Below are 19,424 nucleotides of genomic sequence, written 5' to 3'. Positions count from 1 at the left end.
CTTCCTTCAGACTGCTTAAATTGTTGTGACCAAAATGCTGGTAGTGATGTGGACAATGAAGTCCAGGCTGAGGAGGTCTCAGATGGAAATGAGGAACTTATTGGGAACTGGTGTAAAGGTCACTTTTGTTCCGCCTTAGCGAAAAGCCTGGTTGCATTGTGCCCCTATTCTAGGGATCTATGGATTGAACTTGAGAGAGGTGATTTAGGGTATCTGGTGGAAGGCATTTCTAAGCAGCAAAGCATTCAAGAGTCACCTGGCTGCTTCTAACAGTCTGTGCTCCAATCTGCTCATATGCATGAGCAAAGAAATGACCCAAAATTGGAACTTATTGTTAAAAAGAAGAGCATAAAAGTTTGGAAAATTTGCAGCCTGGCCAAGTGGTAGAAAAGAAAAGCCCATTTTGGGGGGAGAAATTTAAGCAGGTTGCAAAAATTTGCATGACTAAAAGGAAGGCAAATGCTGATAGCCAAGACAGTGGGGAAAAGGCCTCAAAGGCATTTCAGAGACCTCTGCAGCAGCCCCTCCCACCACAGGCTCAGAAGCATGGGAGGGAAGGACAGTTTGGTGGGCCAGACTCAGGGCCCCACCGCCCCCCACAGCCCCAGGACATTGGATCCACATCCTGACGGTGGATCCCTGAATGACTCCATGGAGCAGGCCACCTTCAAGCCTGCCCTGCCACTGATTAGACTTTTTGTGAGGCAGAAAAAAAAATGTGGACTGTGATAAGCCACAGAGAAAGCAGGGTTTTCTGCCTATCAGCTGCAATTTATCTTAAAGATATGTGCAAGAAGTTCAAAAGCACATAGAGGAAAAGTATAAACTAGGCAGAGAATGTGTGGGGTGGGTCTTAGGATAACTTCTGGTGAGTGTGTGTTGTAGGACCGCCAGGTTAATAAACCTGCTCCACGGTAACAGAGCAATACACTGAGACAGTAGGGATGCAGCAGAGAAACAGTGTAATGATTGTAGGGTATCAAGCAAGGAGATGGGAAGAGTCACTTAAATCCATCTCCCCCAGGAGGGTTTTTAAGGGGAATATGGGCTAGGGTTTTTAAGGGGAATATGGAGGGTGAGGGGCTAGAAAACTGGAGTTGTTGATTGGTCAGGGTAAGAGGGATGAAGTCATCAAGAGGTGGAAACTGCACTCTTTGGTGAGTCAGGTTTTCATAGGGTCTTTCAGTAAGCTTTTCATAGGGTCTTTCAGACCAGCTGGCACCAGTGGGGTCCTACAGACCAGCTGGCATCAGTAGCATCCTTCAGACCAGCTGGCATCAGTAGTTTCAGTGATATACAGGACCTGCAAGGATATCTCAGAGGGAAAACCTCACATTTCATAATGTTCAAGTGGTTATCTCTAGAGCAGTTAAGGGGAGCTCTAATCTTGTAACAGGATTCGTGCAATCCTGAGGCAACAGACACCAAACAGCTATGAGGAAGCAAGTCAGAGAGGAGGCTGACCTACTGATCAATGCTGAGCATGGGGAAGGCTGTGTTTAATTTTGTTTCTGCCCCTCCCTTTTTTCTTAATTTTATAAATGTTATAGGGACTGTTTCACATATACAAAATTGCTGCTTTGCATACATGCATTTTTCAGAGGAGATGGTTGACCACATTTGTCAGATTTTTCATAGGGGTCAGGGATCTAAAACTGCTAGGATCGCTGCCTGATGTTGTCTTATTTAACCGTGTGAGTTAGGCATTATTGAAGCTCAGTGATCTAGGTTTACTGAGCTGGTGCATTCATCCATTCGTGCACCACACATATTGGACATGCTCTCTGCTCCCAGCAGCCTCCAGCCCCTGGAGTGCACTAGAGAGCAAGGCAGCCCAGCCCTTGCTGTGGCAGGCCTGCGTGGGAAAGACGGCACACATCTGAGGAGCGTGCCAGTAGAGTGGCAGCATCGGGAGGACCTGTTATCCGGCCTTGTGCCCAGTGGAAAGGCGCTTTTAGAGAGGAGGGCACAGCAGAATTGGAAGGATGCTGCCCACAGAAAGGGCCCCATGTGAACCCCCAGCAGCAGGGGGCAGGCCCAGGGCTGCCAAGAGGAGGCTCTGGACGTCCAGGAAAGGGCAGAGGAACCGGGGAGGCAGCAGAGCTGAGCTACAAAGTCTCTGTGGAGAGACCGTTAGAGAGACCATAAACATGAGCACCCCAACCCAAGCCCAGCCCCACCATCACACCAATAGTTCACTCAGCAAACCACCTGGGAGCCCTCAGGCCCTGGGAGCAGCCAGAGGAAGCCATCTCCAGGTGACTCTCTGTCACCTGGCACTGGGCTCCTTCCACCCTGGGAACCACCAGAGCCTGAGTCAGCCTGGCTGGGGCCGCCCCAAAGTGCCCTGTCAGCACAGTCTCCCAGGCCCGACGCAGGCAGGCGCAGGCACGGCACTCACCACATAATGGGCACCTTTGATCTCCGCTCTCCTGATCACGCAGAGCCAACAGCAGCAGCCTCGCAGCACTCGGCGGGCTCAACATCAGGGTGGCACTTGGCTGCTTTGATGTCTCAGTGTCTGCCTGTTTGAAATGGAAAGTTGTCACATTAAGAAGATTATGCAGAATCCATTTGTCGCCACCCTTTTCCCACTGTGGTGAAGTCTACCCACCACCTTCTGTTAAAGTCATAGCTGAAACAGACAAAGGTAATGGAAAGAAGTTAAGGTGTCAGAGGCACTTGTGGTTACCAGTTTCTTAAAATGTTAATACAGTTGTCTCTTGGTATCCACAAAGGATTGATCCCAGGACCCACGGATAGCAAAATCTACAGATGCTCAAGTCCCTGGTATAAAATGGCATAGTATTTTCATATAACCTACATACCTGGTCCCGTATGCCTCAAATCATCTCTAGTTTACTTGTAATACCTAAAACAATGAATGCTATGGAAATAATTGTTTTACTGTATTGTTTAGAGAATAATGATAAAAAAAACTCTGCACGTGTTCATCACAGATGCAAATTATTTTCCAAATATTTTCAATACCACAGTTAATTGAATTTTATGGATGCGGAACTCACAGATTTGGAGGCCCAACTGTACAGTAGCCTTCAAATCCCTGCCACAACCCAGGAATTCTGGCATTAATGTGCCAAGGCTTCCCGGTGAAACTGTCTAGCGACATTGATAAAAGGCAAATTTACGAAACATCCCCAGCCAAGCATGCTGCCTCACGTCTGTTACCCTAGCACTTTGGGAGGCCGAGGTGGGTGGATCAACCGCGGTCAGGAGTTTGAGACCAGCCTGGTCAACATAGCGAAACCCCATCTCTACTAAAAATATAAAATCAGCCGGGCGTAGTGGCGTGCACCTATAATTTCAGCTACTTGGGAGCCTGAGGCAGGAGAATCACTTGAACCTGGGGGATGGAGGTCACAGTGAGCCAAGATTGCGCCACTTCACTCCAGCCTGGGCAAAAGAGCAAAACTCTGTTTTAAAAAAAAAAAAAAAAAAGCCATCCCCAAACAGCCAGGAAGCCATGCAGGTTGCAACGTGTGAGGCATGGACCCAGACACTGCCTCTGCATTCAGTCTGTGTGTTTTGTTGGCTTGGTCGGAGTATGAGAAGAATATTCAGCCTTGTGCAGATACAGAGTTAGAAAAGAAAGGAATCTTCCAGTAGCCTTTCGGATAACTGGATATTCTGTCTAGGTTTTACACCAAAATTTGTTAAGTGGTACTTCCTTAAAGGTTAGTTGCAATTGTGGAACCTGAAACCATACCAGTCGAATTGTCATACTTGGATACATTAAAATTCATTGGTTTGTCTCACTTTGAATGGTTCTTTTAACCATGCATGATTTTGCAGCATTATGCATGGGCCATTTGGAAAATATTGGGTGCCTGAGTTGAGCAGAACTTCCAAACACACATCTGTGAGAGAATGACAGTGAAAAAGGCAAATAATGTGTCAGTATTATCATGAAAACAGTTTTGACCTCACAGCCCCCGTGAATGTGTCTGGGATGCCATGTGTTCCCAGAACAACTTCGAGAACTACTGCCCTCCAGAATCCCTTGCACGTGCACACTAGCAGGTACCGGAACATTCACAGCAGCTATGGTCGTAATTGCAAACACGTGGCAACAGCTCGCATGCTCCTCAGGACCAGAACAGAACAATCAATCATGGCAAATGCCCACCATCAAACACTACACAAGGTAACATGAAGCAGACTTCTACAGCCATATCCATCACCATAGGTGAATCTGCAGCACACAACCGGGAGCGAAAGCAGTGAGCCACAGGGTGAGGGAGGGTGGTCCCAGCCCCACACAGTCCGAACAAGGGGGAAGTGAGCAGCAGATGGCAGGGATGCACATGTTGGGAAAAATAACGCTATTTCTTTTTCTTTGTAAAGATGGGGTCAAACCATGTTGCCCAGGCTGGTCTTGAACTCCAGGACTCAAGGAATCCTCCTAGCTCAGCCTCCGAAAATGCTGGGATTACAGGCTTGAGCCACCACACCCAACCAGGCTATTATCAACACAAAATTCTAGACCATAGGCACCTCTGCCAAGGAGGGAGGAATGGCAAGTGTTAGTAAAGTCTTGTCTCTTAACCTGGGGTAGGTACTCTAGGGCCTGTGTTGTTATTCTTGAAATGGCACGTATTTTACACTCTTTTATATAATGGGGACATTTCACAATAACAACCGTTGAGGATGAGAATAAAAAAGAATAAAAATGAGAATGGCTAGCTAGTCTGGTGGGGCCTGCTGTCTCTGAGCTGTGCCACTGTGCAAACTGGCATCATGAAAGCCGTCTCCTTCACTCACTGAACACATAGAATCATGCTGTTTGAGAGTCACCTGAATCTTCTGCAAAACCGAGGGTTTTCTTCACTGAGCGCTCTTTGAAGAGTGAGCACTCTTCACAGCTAAGGGAGGAGCTGCCTCAGTGAGGAATCCTGCCTTGGCCACGTTCTGGTCACCTCAGTCACAGCCTCTCACACCCAGACACGTGGGCACCTGCGTCCGCTGCCTCACCTGTGAGCTCCCGAGGGCAAGAACCATGGGTCACCATGGAGAGGGTGACATGAATGAGCAGCAGAGTCCCTGGCAGGGTGAGTGCCTGGAGAATTTCTGGGGAATGACGGGTGGGGCCGGGCAGCCCGAGGGCAGAGTTGCAGCCCCTCTCCCCCGGTGTGTGCTCCGTGCAGGTTGAGGTGATGAACACACCTGTGCTGCCCGTCCAGGGTACTCCCCTCCTTGTCAAGAGGTGACCACCCACCACTGCCATGAGTGTCAGCCTGGGTGTGTCACACTAATTCCACCCACTTGTGCACACTGGGGAGGCCTGTGGCAGTTCGAGGAGTTTCATAATAACCACAGCTACTGTATTCACGAGAAGCAAACCATAAGTGGTGCTGCGGAATCAGGAGGACCAGAGAGAGACCTTGGGGTGTATACAGGAGAAGATCTGTATTGAGTGCACTCAGATCCAGTGGACTTAACATCCAAAGACTGGACCCAGAACAACGACAGCACTTGACTTTTATACACACTTCTAAAAGTGGGGGGTGGGTTAGCTTGAAGCAGGCTTACAGTTACAGTGGCACAAAAGCAAGGATACAGAGGCAGAACAATTAATCAAATGGTGACAGGTTCATAATTCAGGATTACACATGACCATTGCCAAGCAAACCAGATGTCTTGTTACCCAGGTTTTACTCTAAGGAGCCTTACACTGGTTTATCTCATAACCTTTACTGTGGCGCACAGATAGCTCTCAGGCTTCTCATGTCCTTCGTTGTACTTCTTAGATAAAACAGAATACTTGAAGTTACCAGTTACAGAGAACAAGAATCTATAAACTCATTCCATGAAACAAAGGATAATTTGTTTTTCTTCTCCCTATGTTGAGGGAGTGCTGGGAGAGTCTCCAGGGCACATTCCTTTGTGTCCTGGCTTCTTAGATAGTATTATCAAGACTTTCCCTGGGTCTGGGCTGTGCCCCTTGCTGCCTCTGGGATAAGTCAGCCTAATACAGGAAAGCTTATTTCTTTCTTTTAAATTTTATTTTTCTTTTTTCTTTAATTTGCCACCTCACGGACACCTTTTCACCCGTCAAGGTGTCTCCGATGGCTTACAGGGTGCCCAGGCACAACCCACTACTCATGATACTTATTGACCATTGACACGCCAGGCACTGTGCTGGTGAGAACTGTGCCCAGTGGCCAGTGTGCCAGAGTGCCTGATGCCAGTGCGCCACAGTGCCTGATACCAGTGCGCCACAGTGCCTGATGCCAGTGCTGAGCTGTGCCACATCCCCTTCTAAGAGCCAAGCACGCTGCAGGGGCATGTCTGAACATTGGACTCCACTGGAGGTCTCCCTGAGGAAAGGCCTGCGGGGTGGCCTCTGTTCACCTCATCCCCAACTCCTGTGCTGTGAGCTGCTGGGCGCTCCTCAGCCTCGCCTTCACCTGCACTGGGGCTCTTACCTTCTCACCAGGGCCCACCCCTTCCCCTCATGCTCAGCTTGGCCTGGCTGCTTTCAGTGCTTAGTTAGCTGTCACCTCCTCCAGGCAGCCCTCCTCTGGGCACTGCCCTCCCCTTGCTTCCATCTACCTCAGCACATTACACATACCCTTTTCTGTCCCCTCTGTGCAGGGAGCTCCCTAGAGGCAGGAACAAGGTCTTCTGTGTTCCCAGGGCTAAGCACAGGTCTGGCTGGGTAGGTGTGACATCGTTTTTGAATGAAATAAGGAATGCAGTAACTCTTATCTCCTCTGGGGCTTCCCAGGCCCAGTCATGGCATAAGGACAGTGGATTGCTCAATTCCCAGAGTGCTGGGGGCTTCAATGGCAGGTGCGTGAGAGGACCTTGAGGAGGCCAAGCTATCCCCATTCCCTGCCACCTTGTAGAAGTTATGCAGGCTCTGGATAGTAGAGGCCACAAACCTAAAACCTGAGCTCAGACCCTCCCACAGATGCCAAGAGGGCTGAGGGAACTGCCCAAACCCAGTTCGCTCCCTCTGAGCACAGCGAAGCCTGTGTAGGGAGGAAAACGGCCCCACCCCAGGTGCTCACTGCACACCTGTGCTGTGTCAGGGGCCACAGGCCCAGGGACCAGCCCCGGGATGGCAGATGAAAGACACACCAAGGGACCTCACAAGTCCTTCCAGAGTCATGGCCAGAGCACACAGATTGCACTGCACCATGTTAATTTAATGACTCTGTGAACTTTTTTTTTCTTTTTTTTTTTTGAGACGGAGTCTCGCTCTGTCGCCCAGGCTGGAGTGCAGTGGCCAGATCTCAGCTCACTGCAAGCTCCGCCTCCCAGGTTTACGCCATTCTCCTGCCTCAGCCTCCAGAGTAGCTGGGACTACAGGTGCCTGCCACCTCGCCTGGTTAGTTTTTTGTATTTTTTAGTAGAGATGGGGTTTCACCGTGTTAGCCAGGATGGTCTTATCTCCTGACCTCGTGATCCGCCCGTCTTGGCCTCCCAAAGTGCTGGGATTACAGGCTTGAGCCAGACTCTGTGAACTTTTTCTATTTTCCTTCTCCATAGTGTTTCCCCACATGACTCAGAACATTAGCAGGGAGTCTCAGGTGGAGGGACTCAGATGGTTAGTTTTAGGTGTGACTTGGCTGAGCCATGGTGCCCACATACGTGACCAAACATTATTCTAGGTGTTGCTAGGAGTGTTTGGGAGGAGATTAACACTTGAATCAGCAGAATTTGAGGAAAGCAGATTGGCCTCCCTAGTGTGGGTCGGCCTCATTCCATGCTCTAAGGCCTGAACGGAACACAGACTGACCTCCCTCCAGCAAGAGGGGGCTCTGCAGCAGCCGCCCCCTGCCTCCAGCCGCACCGTCGGCTCTTCCTGGCTCTCCAGCCTGCTGGCCCACCCTGCAGCTTTGGACCTGCCAGCCTCCATAATTGCATGAGTCAACTCCTTATCCATTTATGCCATAGTGTCCCATTATTGGAACACTAAGCATGTGGGAGTTATTTCTATCCTACTACTCAAGGTCATTGCCAAGGCCTGATTGCAAAAATTCAAAAAATTGCAACCTCAGGCATAAATGGGTGAAAACAAATCTCTCTCTGTATATCTACACATTCTTTTTTTTTTTTTTGAGACGGAGCTCTGTCGCCCAGGCTGGAGTGCAGTGGTGATCTTGGCTCACTGCAAGCTCCGCCTCCCAGCTTCACGCCATTCTCCTGCCTCAGCCTCCCAAGTAGCTGGGACTACAGGCGCTGCCACCACGCCTGGCTAATGTTTTGTATTTTTAGTAGAGATGGGGTTTCACTGTGTTTGCCAGGATGGTCTCGATCTCCTGACCTCATGATCCGCCCGCCTCGGCCTCCCAAAGTGCTGGGATTACAGGGGTGAGCCACCACGCCCAGCATCTGCACATTCTATTGGAGCTGTTTCTCTGGAGACCCTAACCAGTACAGAGCCCTCGTGCTAGGATCTCTGGGCAAGGGACAGTCTCTGTGCACCTGAACTGGCTCACTTGGTACATGGAGTGAGAATTGCATGGCCTCGTGGGGTTTCCTGAGAATTAAATGAGGTTGAGGGTGTAAAGTGTCATGGCTCTTCGGGAGCCTGCAGTAAATGTCAGGGATTGTGGGGAAGCAGGAGAGATGCGAGAGGAGGAAAAAGCAGGTAGAGGAAAGAGGAAAGGGGAGCAGGAGGGAGGAAGGCAGAGGGAATCCCTCTCAGACCTGAGGAACCACACTGCAGGGGCCCCACCTCGTGCTGGCAGTAGCTGCTTTCACCTCCCAGCGCTGGACAATTATCCTCCTTCCCCAAGAAGAGCAAAGTGGCCTGGTTTCCCCTTGGAAGGTGAAAAGGGAATTCCTCACTTCTGTGGCTGACGTCAGTGAAAGACCCAGGCCCCGCACGATGTCTTCATGACTAGCAGTTCTGCCTCCCGAGACGAGCAGCCAAGGACGCCTGACTCAGTCCCTCCGCGGCACCTCTGGAGGGCGCTGGGAAATGGTTTCAACATGAACCAAATCCCGCAGCGGCAGGCGTGGTGACAGGAGCAGGAGGCCAGGCTGAGGACGTCACGCCAGAGGCAGGCACAGCCGTGTCGCCGGCAGGCATGACCAAGTGAGTGCATGCCCATCGGAGCCTGAGTCTGGCCTCCCGCCCTGTGCCCTTGCCCTGTATGTGTCTACATCTTTTAATTTCCGTTTTAGCACGGTCACTGTGCATGTCATTAACTATTCCTGAAAAACTTGATCATGATGGCTGCATAGTTAATCCTCATAGAGAGGTGGCATAACACGGCCATTTCTCTGTAGTTGAGTGAGTCCATCTTTTCTAGTTTTTTGCTATTATAGATAATGCTGCAGTGAAAATCAATGTACATGATCTTTATTTCTTTAGGATAGAGATCCAAACCCAAAGTGTATACTCTTGAGTCCACTAGTATAAAGTTTTTCAAACATACATCAAACTTAAAAGAAAAAGGTTATTATCAATTTAAACTCTCACAGTTGTGTTTGAGTATATATATATATACACATATATACACATACATAACAGTTCCCTGTTGAAAATGAACCTGAGAATCTAGAATTGCACTTTTTTTTTTACACTACCCTCAACTCATACCTACAGAATTGCAGTCTTGAGACATTTTGGACACAGAGTGTGGCCAAAGGCATTCTTTAAAAGAAGGGTCTTGAGGATGCTAAAATTAAACATTGATTTTAAAAATCCACTTATAAGCAAGTTTATGCCAGGCAAACATCTATTTTATTAAATTAATAGCACTCTTCAGCAGGGCGCAGTGGCTCAGCTCACACCTGTAACCCCAGCACTTTGGGAGGCCGAGGCGAGCAGATCATGAGGTCAGGAGATCAAGACCATCCTGGCTAACATGGTGAAACCCCGTCTCTACTAAAAATACAAAAAATTAGCCGAGTGAGGTGGTGCATGCCTGTAATCCCAGCTACTCAGGAAGCTAAGGCAGGAGAATAGCTTGAACCTGGGAGGTAGAGGTTGCAGTGAACTGAGATCACACCACTGCATTCCAGCCTGAGCAAGACTCTGTCTTAAAAAAAAAATTAATAGCACTTTTCTGAAAAACAGAATTTTCTACGATTGCCACAAGTGAAGCTAAGGGGCCCTGTGTATGAACACTATGCAGAACTCTCACTCTCTCTCTCCTGCTTTTCTTTCTTCTTCTTTTCCCTTTATCAAATATTTATTGTCTCGCTTTCAGGGCACGGGACATGGCTTTTGTTCTCAGAATAGTCATAATCCAGTGTGAGCAATATAGTCAACTAGAACATCAAGTGGCTGGCTCCTGTCTCAAAAGGTAGTCATTCTAACAGCCTGATTTGCCTTCTCCTTATTGGAACTTCAATTCCCACAAAAGCCAAGTCATAATATCAGTAAACAACCTGATGGATACCAGGTAAACTCTCCACTAGCCAGAGCACAGAGGTGGCCCTGCGAATTGTTATAATAATTTATAGATAACGTGATTGCTGAGGGAGCTAAGATAATCAATTGAATAAGTTATTAGAAATAGCCACATTCAATAACATGCTTGTTATAAGGCAAAGCAGGTTAGGTTTTCTGAGAGTAGCAGAAAACTCCCAAACAGTGACTTAAATAAGATAGAGAATTATACAGGATTTATATGAAGAAAGCCACAAACTTGACCAGGGGACATAAAAAAAGATTTGAGTAGACTGATGTTCCTAACAGTCATGTTTCTCAGTGAGTAGAACAGATACTGTGGAGACACTGAATTTAATACCTAAATCTATCACAATTTCAAACTAAATATTGCCGGGATGTTTTTGTATTTGAAAATATGAGTTCATCTGGAAAAACTGACAAATGAAAATAAAACAATGTTGAGAAAATATTTTATGAGAGAGATACTTCTTCTTAGATACTGAAATGCTTTATAAAGCTACAATCAATAAGATGGTGTTACTGCAACAGAAATAGACTGATAGACTGAAAAACTGTTAAGATGACTAAAAGTCCATAAACGTGTGTGCATTATATAAACACATAAACTTATTTGTTATGTACACATACAGACATACACTTAGTTTATGATAAAGTTGGCACTTCAGACCGGTGGGTGAAGCATAGATTGTCCCGTAAATGATGGTATTGGGAAAATTGGCTAACCGCTGGAATGAATAAAGACAAAGCCATACATCACAGCAAGTACCTAAATGAATTCTAGATGGAATTAAGGTTTACGTGTAAAAAATGAAAACATAAGCATGAGAAGAGATTACCTAGGTGAATATTTGACATAATCTGTGGCAGGGTGAGTTTTTCTAGCACAGCATCAAAGGCATAAAAACATGGTATGATTGAAATATGTAAAAATTAAAAGAAAATTTCATGTTTCAAAAAAGTGGCCAGAGGAAGGAGGAAACAAGAGGGGTGCTGGAGGCTGCAATCAGGGTCAGGAGCAACGCGTCCGCCAGCATCCTTCATTCCTGGGCCTGTTGTGTTGGCGGAAAGGGCTCCAGACTGCAGTTTGGGAAACCCCACTCTGGTCCATGAAAAGGTCCATGTAAAAGACCCAGGACAGCCTGGCACCTGAAAGGCCCCGACTGTTGGCGTGGTGTTAAAGATACTGCCCCACTGGCATTGGAGGAACCCAGGCCACAGGGGCTGCCATCCATCAGTGTTGCTTCAATTAGTTCTTTGGACACATGAGGAGGAAATGACCTCTGAAACCAGCGTGAGACAGGCACACTCGTCTGTCCGTCCCCGCGGGCAGCTCACAGGCTGTGTTAGGAGCGCCTTCAGGGCCGACCTCAGCTGGCCACCGCCACTCCCTCCGCGGTCGATCATCCCAAGCTTTTCTCCCCACACTGTGACAACAGTTGGGCTCAATGTTAGAAGGGTGAGGCCTGCAGTAAGGGAGGGCCGCAGGCTGCTGAACGAATACAGCAGGACAGCCAGCTAGGAGGAGGAAGTTCTCATGTCCTGTAGTGCCATAGGGGATTATAATTAACAACAATTTGTCTATATTTTCAAGTAGCTGGAAGAGTGGACTTTTAATGTTCCCAACACAAAGAAGTGATACATGTTTTTAGTGATGGATATGCTAACTACCCTGATTTGATCATTACACATTGTACAGATGTATTGAAATATCACACTGTACCCTATAAATATGTATAATTTTCATGTGCCAATTAAAAATACAAAAAGAATTAAATTGGCCAGGTGTGGTGGCTCACACCTGTAATCCCAGCACTTCGGGAGTCTGAGGCAGGCGGATCCCCTGAGGAAAAGGGTTCAAGACCAGTCTGGCCAACATGGCAAAATCGTATCTCTACTAAAAATACAAAAAAAATAGCCAGGCATGGTGGTGGGTGCCTATAATCCCAGCTACTAGGGAGACTGAGGCAGGAGAATAGCTTGAACCCGGGAGGCAGAGATGGCAGTGAGCCGAGATCACACCATTGCACTCCAGCCTGATCAATCAGAGCAAGACCCCATCTAAAAAAAAAAAAAAAAAAAGAATGAAATCCTGTCCTTTGCAGCATCATGGATGCAGCTGGAAACCATTATCCTAAATGAACTAATACAAGAACAGAAAACCAAATACTGCATGTTATCACTTCTAAGTGAGTACTAAACATGAGCACACGTGAACACACGAAGGGAACAACAGACACCGGGACCTACATGAGGGTCGGGGCTGGGAGAAGCAAGAGGATCAAAAAACTACCTATCAGGTACTCTGTTCACTGCCTGCATGAGGAAATAATCTGTGCACCAACCCTCAGAGACATGCAATTTACCCATTAAGGAGCATGCACAGGGACCCCCAACCTAAAATAAAACTGGAAGAAAAAACTAGAGTTGACATTATTTTTAAAATATATAATAATACTTAAAGCAGAAAAAGGAAAAGATTAGGCCTGTAGAAATGATTTCATTAGAAAATGTCTCTGTATTCTAATCGGTGAGCTTGGATTTGTGGCTGTCCACTTTTCTGCTGTGCCTGTCACAAAAGCCCTGCACCTTAAGGACGGCCTGGGGCCTCGCAGCCTGAGACTTGCTCTGGCCTCCTGAACCCCCCTGGTGTTGCCAGCAGCCCTGGGCTCAGCCTCCACTGCTGCTTGCTGGGCGCAGTGTGTCTTGGGCCCGACCCTGGCCTGTGCTGTCACGGGAGGTGCGGGAGCGGCAGGAGGTGCGGGAGCGTGGGCGGGCGGGGCCGGCTGCAGGGAGCCCCCACTCTGAGAGCCACCAGCACAGCAGTGAAGTGGGGGAATGAGGAACAGGGCTGAGCTCCATGGTGGTCAGGGACACTCCCCGGGGCGAACCCTGGGAACCAAAGGAGGATCCCCGCCCACAGCCAGCAGAGGTGCACTCCCCGGGAGCAAACGCTGGCATACGTGCTGGGGCGCCCAGGGTTGGGCTCAGGCCTGGAGAGGCAGAGGGTGCAGCGGTGCAGGCGGGGCCCTGCTGGGTCAGAGGCCAGGCCAGATCCCGCACAGAAGCAGGCGTGGCTCAGCACCTTTAAGCCAAGAGGCTTTGTAATCCGATTTACATTTTCCAAAGGTGACTTTGTCAGGTGCCTGGAAGTGGATTCCGGCAGGCCAGGGATTAGGACAGGCCCTGAAGACAGAGTGCTGAGGGTCTGCTTCCTCCAGGCAGGGAGAAATGAGGCCTCAAACCACAGGCAGAGAGAATAAAGCCTCCCACCCTCATCTGTGTGGCAGAGGAAAGAACCTGCCTCCCACTGCAATCAAAAAGCAGCACCGGGTAGTATGTCATAAAACATATTTGTAGGCAACGTGAACTTAAATGAAAAGTAAGGGAATCCTCAGAAAAAAAAGCAGTCGCTGAAAATTGAATGGACAGCCTGTGACATGATGCCCTGCACCCAGGGCCAGGAGCAACGGGGGTGGGGGACGGTGGCCCTCTGGTAGCGCAGAAGATTGGGTTTCAACCAACAGGAATGGACTGACCAGATTGAGAGGATGGGCTAGAGAGGAGCTGAGAACCGAAGAGGAGCTGAGAACGGGAAGTTAGGACTCTCCAGGGGCCATTGCCTCAGAAAAACAAAAGACCGATAACTGGAAAAATAATTAACTGCACGATTCAAATGACAACATGAAATTTTGTTATCTTGGCCTAAACATTCCCTTGACAATTTCTAATCATTTCCCTGCTTTTATGCAGGTCTGAACTTGAAATTTATATAATTTAAGCCAAGAAGTTAACCTTAAAGTGTCCCCAAAATATTATATTCCTGGAAATCACCACAGAAACAAGAGACAATTTCTCTGGACAAAAACATCATCAACCCAGGGTTTTCAGAATCCCTGTGGCAGGCAGAACTCTAAGAACTCTAAGATGGCCCCGGGATTCCGGTCCCTGTGTGTGTCCACACCTTCTCCTAGTCAGGCATTCATCTACATTCTGCGCTTAAGAGACTTTTCCGACGTAACTAATGTCTCTAATCAGCTGAGTTCAGAAAAATGTTATCGTAGGTAGATTCCCTAATCCGGTGATCCCTTATTAAGGAATAGGGTTCTTCCCGGCAGAAGGGATTTGGAAAGAAAGAGACTCCATGGCCGAGAAATTCTCCATTGTTGGTGTTCAAGGAGAAGAGAGCCACTGGCCAGCCACGTGGGCAGCCTGACGATGCCAGGGGGCCTCCAGCTGGCAGGCAGCAAGGAGGCAGGGACCTCGGCCCTGCAACCAGGACTGCAGGGCAACCTGAATGAGCTGCAAAGTGTATTCTTCCCCAGAGCCTGCAGACACGAACGCAACCAGCACTGTGACTTCAGCCTGGTGAGACAGAGCAGAGAGCGCAGACGCACTACATCATCATCCCTGTCGCCTACGGAGTGGCGCACTGATGGACACATTGTTCCAGCCTCCACATTTGTGATCATTTGTTATGCACCAATACATATTTTGTTACCTAAAAGTGGGGTGTACTCTAACACATACCTAAAAACATGGCTGTACCCGTGGAAGCTGACAGCAGGCAGAGGCTGGAAGAATGCTGAGGAGCGTGACAGAAAAAGCCTGAGGTGCAGTGGACAGACTATTAGTAGAAATCTGTACTTGGAGGATCCTAGTGGTGAGACCTCAGAAGAAGAGGCGGGACATGTCACTGGAAACTGAAAGAAGGGGAATCTTTACTGTTTATTGGCAGAAACTTAGCAAAATTGTGCCCTGCAGTTAGGCAGAAAGCAGAAGGTGTAAGTGGTAGACTTGAATAAATTGCCAAGGAGATTTCCCAGCAAAGTGTTGAAGATGTGGCTGAGTGTATTGTTGCTGCTTATAGTAAAATGTGAGAGGAGGGAGATAACTTGAGAAAATCACTATTAAACAAAAAGCAACCAGGACTGGATGATTTGGGGAATTGTCAGCCCATCCATGTAGCTACGGACAATAAAATTAGGAGATTGCTTTCAAATGCATGGCAGAGAAAAGAAGGCGAAGGTGTGACTGTACAACCTTTTGCTAAAACCTCAGGAGGATCAATGGGTCACAGAATTCAGTCATACAAAGGGCTCTTTCAAGAGATAGCACATGTGCCTCACAGGTCTTCTCAACCAAACCAGAGGACCACAGCCCTGTAGCATCTGGCCCTCAGCTGCATCAGCAAGAGCCAAACATAGCAAAGGGATTATCTCAAAAAGATCTGTGCTGCAGTAAACATACAAGTGCTGATATTTCTTTGACACACTGATTTCATTTCCTTTGGTTTATATTCCCAAGAGTGGAACTGCTGGATCATATGGTAATTCTATTTTTATTTTTGGAGGAATCTCCATACTGCTTTCCACAGTGGTTGTACCAATTTACATTCCCACCAGTAGTGTACAAGGGTCCCCATTTCTCTATACCCTTTGACTTGTTTTCTTATGTCTTTCTGATAACAGCCATTCTATCTGGAATGAGATGGTACCTCATTATGGTTTTGATTTGCATTTCCCTGATGAATGTTGAGCATTTTTTCCTAGACCTGTTGGCCATGGCAGGGCTTTTCATTAAAGGTAGCAGCATTTGCAGCTTCCTAGACATGTCTTCCAAGATATGAAATCAACCCAAGTGTCAACAGACAAATGGATAAAGAAAATGTAGTATATACACACAATGGAGTACTAATTAGCCATGCAAAAGGATGGAATCCTGTCATTTGCAACAACCTGGATGAACCCAGAGGACATCATCTTAAGTGAAATAAGCCAAACACAGAAAGACAAATAAATACCACATGTGGAATCTTAAAAAAAAAAAAAAAATTTGACATCACAGAAGCAGAGGTAGAACACTGGTTACCAGAGACTGGGGATGGGGAGGGTAGAAGGGAGGGTGAGGAGAGTTTATTCAATGGGTAAAAAGTTACAATTACATAGGAGGAATACGTTCTGTAGAGTGAATACGCACTGTAGAGTGATAAGGATTAACAGTATAGTACTGTGTATTACAAAATAGCTAGAAGAGAGAATTTTGAATGTTCTCACCACAGAGAAATGATAAATGCATGAGGTGATGGATATGCTAAATACCCTGATTTGATCATTATACAATATATGTTTATCAAAACATCAGAGTGTACCCCATAAATATGTACAATTGCAATAAAATAGTGTCCACTAAAAGGAGATCTGTGGGCATGGCTTTTGCTTAATGGTCTGAATCCCAGTGCAATTCATGCAAACCCCACAAGGTTCTTGAGTAAAATTGTTTGGGAAGAAATACTGCCAGCTTGGACTAAAAGGAAGAGAGAGACTCCAAAATTAAAAAGACAGTCAGACCCTTAGGATTCCAGTAGCAGGAAGCGGGTTGATGAAACTTCAGCTGCAAATGCTCCTACCTTTAATGAAAAGGAAGAGTCACTCAGAGCTCAGAGAATAGAACCAACAAGAGTCCAGAGGGTGAGCAAGATAACTGAGGAACAAGGAAGGACAATACCCAGGCATGGAAACCTAATTAAGGATCTCCCACTGGAAATCATCCAACTAGATTTCAAAACTGCTTTGGAGCAGTGACTCCTTTCTGTTTCACCTTCCATTTTCCTCCTTTTTAAACTGGAACATCTATAACTGTCACTCTATGTCTATCCCACCATCATATACTGGGAGTGTTGGGGAGATCACCTCTCTCTTGGATGGAGAGGAAATGTGTCTCAAAAAATTATACTCAGGAGCCTCATCCAACTCTGGGCCTGATTTACCTGATGAGATTTTAAACTTGGAATGATGTCTGAATGGGATTAGATTCTAGGGAATGTTTGGCAGGGCTATAAATTATTGGGGTCCAGGCCAGATACAGTGGCTCACGCCTGTAATCCTAGCACTTAGGGAAGCCAAGGCAGGTGGCTCACTTGAGGTCAGGAGTTCAAGACTAGCCTGGCCAACATGGCAAAACTCCATCTCTACTAAAAATAAAAAAATTAGCCAGACATGGTGGCACACATCTGTAATTCCAGCTACTCAGGAGGCTGAGGCAAGATAATTTCTTGAACCTGGGAGGCGGAGGTTGCAGTGAACCAAGACTGTGCTACTGCACTCCAGCCTGGATGACAGAGTGAAACTCTGTCTCAAAAAAAAAAATTATTGAGGTCCAGAAGGTGAAATGTGGTAGGCAGAATTCAAAGACGGCCCTCAAGATTCACATCCCCTGATGTACACATCTTGTATGATTCCCTCCCTATGAGTGTGAACAGAACCTGTGAGTATTATGGAATATCACTCCATGATTATGTGACATTATATGGCAAATGGGGGTTTGCCAATGTAACTAAGAAGTCTAATCAGTTGACTTTGAGTTAGTCAAAAGGAAGATTTTCCTGTGGGCCTAACCTAATAACATGAGCACAATACAGCTGGTACAGGACAGAGGAAATCAGAGCTTCTAAATAGCAGAGACATTTCTTGAAAGAGAAACTCCCATGTTGTAGAGGTGGCAATAGGGCAGGAAAAGGCAGGCAACTTCTAGGGGCTCAGAGAAGTCCCAGTCAACAACAGTAAATCACGGGGCTGACAGACCTACAGCTACAAGGACTGGATTCTGCCAACAGCCTGGACAAGGACCCTGACTTCAGATGAGATAGCAGCCTCAGCTGACACCATAATTTCAGCCATGTGAGACCTTAAACAAAGAACTCAGCCATGCTATACTGGACTCCTGACCAATGGAAAATGCAAGAAAATAAGATAGGTTTGTGGTAATCTGTTATGCAACAATAGAAAATGAATATAATTCACAAAAATAAGTTTGAAGAAAGATGTGGTTCACACCAAAATTACGAAACACAGAGAAGGAGAAAATGCTGCATGCGCAAGAATAAGTACACACAAGAAAAATGAAGTTTCAACCCCAGGAACATCAAATAAATAAACTATTGAACCCAGAAGAAAAGGATGAATTGTAAGAAAAACAATTAGTGAACAAAGAAACTGTAAGTATGTGCATGTAAATAAAACTAGGTTAGCAGAATATCACTTCCCACAGGCACAGGACTTGCCCACTCATGTGAGCCAAACAAAAATAAATAAGATAATGTGAAACAATGGTTTGCAAGATATTGATATCAGGCAAAGAAAAACAGTGACCACGGCGAGACAGGAAACTAATAGAGTCCTCTGGCTGCCAAAACTTACTGCCTTGAGAGAGTTCAAGGCCTTGGCTCAGAGACGGGGAGCAGAGGCAGTGCCTAGCAGACTCTGCTCATTTAGGAGACAGAGCTGAGAGTCCCAGGAGGTAGCCAGAGTTCAGAAGGTAGACATGACATTATAATAGCTATTAAAACTGTACTCTACATGTCAGTTAAGAATAGGCATGAAGACATACAAAAGAATGAAATAGAACTCACTGAAATGAAAACCATAATGTGCAAGATGAAAAATACAATGGAGAAGCAAATGCTAGTGAGCTTGAAGACATACCAAAAACAATGATCCAAAATGAAACATGAAAATTAAGAAAAAGGAAATAGGCTGGGCACAGTGGCTCACGCCTGTAATCCAAGCACTTTGGGAGGCCGAGGCAGGTGGATCACAAGGTCAGGAGTTCGAGACCAGCCTGCCCAACATGGTGAAACCCCATCTCTACTAAAAATACAAAATTTAGCCAGGCGTGGTGGGATGCACCTGTAGTCCCAGCTATTCAGAAGACTGAGGCAGGAAAATTACTTGAATCTGGGAGGCAGAGGTTGTAGTGCGCTAAGATTGCACCACTGCACTCCAGCCTGGGCAACAGAGCAAGACTCCATCTCAAAAAAAAAAAAAAAAAGAAGAAGAAGAAAAGAAAAACGAAATAAAGAAAATAATTGGCATCAATGGGACAATTTACGGCAATGTAACATGTGCATTACTGGAATCACTGACAAAGAGGAGACTGTGGCAGGGACAGAAAAAATATTTAAATATTTAAATAAATAGTGGCAGAAAACTTTGCAAATTTGACAAAAACTACAATGACAAAAACTATAAAA

The sequence above is a fragment of the Macaca mulatta genome, chromosome 12, assembly GCF_049350105.2.
Source record: "Macaca mulatta isolate MMU2019108-1 chromosome 12, T2T-MMU8v2.0, whole genome shotgun sequence".
Taxonomy (NCBI): domain Eukaryota; kingdom Metazoa; phylum Chordata; class Mammalia; order Primates; family Cercopithecidae; genus Macaca; species Macaca mulatta.
The sequence above is the reverse complement of the archived record's forward strand: the minus strand, read 5'-3'. Positions refer to the sequence as shown.